At 47.1% G+C, this 2,496-nt stretch overlaps 1 protein-coding gene across 1 annotated transcript in view; it reads right to left on the reverse strand.

The window, feature by feature from the left end:
• LOC107124868 (tumor necrosis factor receptor superfamily member 11A-like) overlaps positions 1-2,496 on the reverse strand; it is a gene marked incomplete at its 5' end in the record, with an annotated part of 29,595 nt that overhangs the window by 2,167 nt on the left and 24,932 nt on the right. The window lies entirely within an intron of this gene.

Here is a 2,496-nt window from a genome sequence, read left to right on the forward strand (position 1 = left end):
TAGCTCACAAAGTAGAATTTTCGCTCACGAGATTCCACAGCTTAGAGGGAGCATTGATCTCAACATATGTTCAGTCTTTAGTTTGGAATAATAATAGTGCAATCCTGAATGTGTTAACCTTCCTCAACCTTAACCTTCGATACACTTAGAAAGGTGTAACTCTTGTTTAGGATTGCAGTGTCTTCCAGGCCTGTAGCCAGGGTTTTGAGGATTGTGGGACAAATGTTTTTTCTAGTGGGGCCGAAGTTCTCAGTGCAGAAAGAAAAGCCAGTGAGTCAACACAAAGCTGTGACCAGGAGAGATCTCTAGATTGCAAGCTGTCAGCCACTTTAGATGACAGTTCTCAACTTAATCACTTCTGCCAGCCTAAGCAACAATTCTGAGAACAAGCCGGCAGGTGGGGGTGATGACTTCTATAGTCAAGAAAGCCAACGCTTAGGCAGAAAAACTCTCTTAAAGGAGACCAGTTTCTTGACACAGAGTTAGAAGGGATCCTAGGGGTCACCTACTCCAACCTCCCTGCTCAGTGCGGGAATCAGTCAACTACAGCACCTCCACTCTGCTTAAAGGAGTGCCTTCACAGAGGAGGGAGAGCTTGTACCTGAAGGCGGGCTGGGGGATGGGTGGGGCTCTGCAACATACCTGGCTGCTTCTTGCTCCTCGTGGCCCGACTGAGAGCTGCTGGGAGCAGGGGGCGGGGCTTGTTGCATGTGCCCGCCCCCTGGGCTCCTTACTGCCGGAGCTCCGCTCCTGTGCGCTCCCGCAGGAAATTACCCCAGCGCTTACCACAGTTAGCAAAGGATAGATGCCCACATAATTGCCACCATGTTTAGCTGTGAAAAGGGACCCATGAGGGAGAGGGAAGAAAGCAGGGGCCTGCGGGACACACCTGATCTCCAAATCATGATTAGGAGACTGGGCCCTGGGCAGTGTTACATCTGCATTGGGCAACAGCAATCCTGTCCCAGAGAAAACTCTCATGAAGAATCTTACTCATTCCTCCGAGTAAGCTGCAAATCTCCATTTGCAGGTGGCGTCTGAAGGAATTTGTGTTTTATTCCTCCACTGCTGCCACCATATTGTTAAGACACTGTTCCTCTGCATGCATCTGGGAGGGAAAGTAATTCAGGTACACTTGGCAGTTGGCATCTGTTAGAGGCTGAGCCTCTTTGGCTGTTGCTTGCCTTCTGTTTCATCTTATGTATAGGACCTCTCTTCTTCTCCTCTCTTACCTGGGCTTGGAGCTGTAGCAAGTTAACCTTTCTGAAGTCAATGTGTACACAAGCAGTTAAATGTCCCTATCTGAAATGTAAGATGTGTTTCTATTTTTTTTAAGTGAAATTTCTTTCTCTTGTTACCATTGGAGCCAGATCATCTTTGTAATTTGGTTGGACAGCATTTCCCCCTTAACTGGGAAATGTGGAGAATCAGGGATATTGCATAAAGCTTCTGTGCTTCCAAGTCAGATGATTTTATTTTTTAAAAAAACATTTAACCCAATAAATATTTGGCCAGGCAGCCAGTTAACTGTGCTAGAGATGGCCAGAAGATGGAGGGTTTTTTTCGCTGGGTGGGGAGAAACCACTGGCACCAGCATGTAACCACACAGGGTCTAGCCCATTTCCAGAACCATAGGGAAAACAAACGTTCCTGGCTCGTTCCTTTTGGCTTGGTCATGTATTCTTGCAGATTTAGTGGCCAGATGAATGAACAGGGCAAACGTGGAAGAGTTGTTGCCCAGGGAGGCACCCTCCAGAGGCATTCCATTCTCACGTTTCCAGTCCTTATTTGCGTATACCACACTCGGGCGAGGAGAGATCGCATTTTAAAATTTATTTAAGTTTCTATTTTAAATTGAGTGAGTGCCCTCCGACTCTGTGTTCCAGCTCCAAAGACCTTCATGAGACTTGTCTTTCCTCCAGCTCCGAACTGGTAAACCACAAAGATACTGTGGCCAATACAGGGCAACAGCCAAAGCTATGGATCTTCTTTGGCAGTGTCTCAGTATTATTTCCTCTGTCTTTGTAAAGCGAAAATCTTACCCTGCTTTTACTAAAAGAGGAAGAAAGCGACTATCCACAATTTGGGGAACTAAGAGCTGAGCTTCTCACAGTCCAGTCCTGGGCAGAGTCGCTCCGGTCTAAGCCCCCGGATTCCAACTGGAGTAACTCCGAAGAGGACTGTACTGTAATAGCCATAGGGGCTTTTACCGACTGGACTATACGCGATACATTCCAGCTGCCCATGTAAATCCTGCTTTCAAGGGGTTGTACCAAACCTGGGCACACGTTAAAGAGATTCCTGAACACATAATTCTCGCTATACTGAAAGGTCCACCATTGAAAAAAAAAATTCTTGCTGCAGAAAAGTTGGGGAAAATATGGGTTAGGTAAAGGTTTCCCTTGCTCAAAAGCCACTCGAGTCCGACTCTAGGGTTGCAGTGCTCATCTCCGTTTCAAAGCCGAAGAGCCAGCGCTGTCCGAAGACGTTTCCGTG

Source organism: Gekko japonicus, unplaced genomic scaffold (genome assembly GCF_001447785.1).
Source record: "Gekko japonicus isolate JY-2015 unplaced genomic scaffold, Gekko_japonicus_V1.1 scaffold5318, whole genome shotgun sequence".
Classification (NCBI taxonomy): Eukaryota; Metazoa; Chordata; class Lepidosauria; order Squamata; family Gekkonidae; genus Gekko; species Gekko japonicus.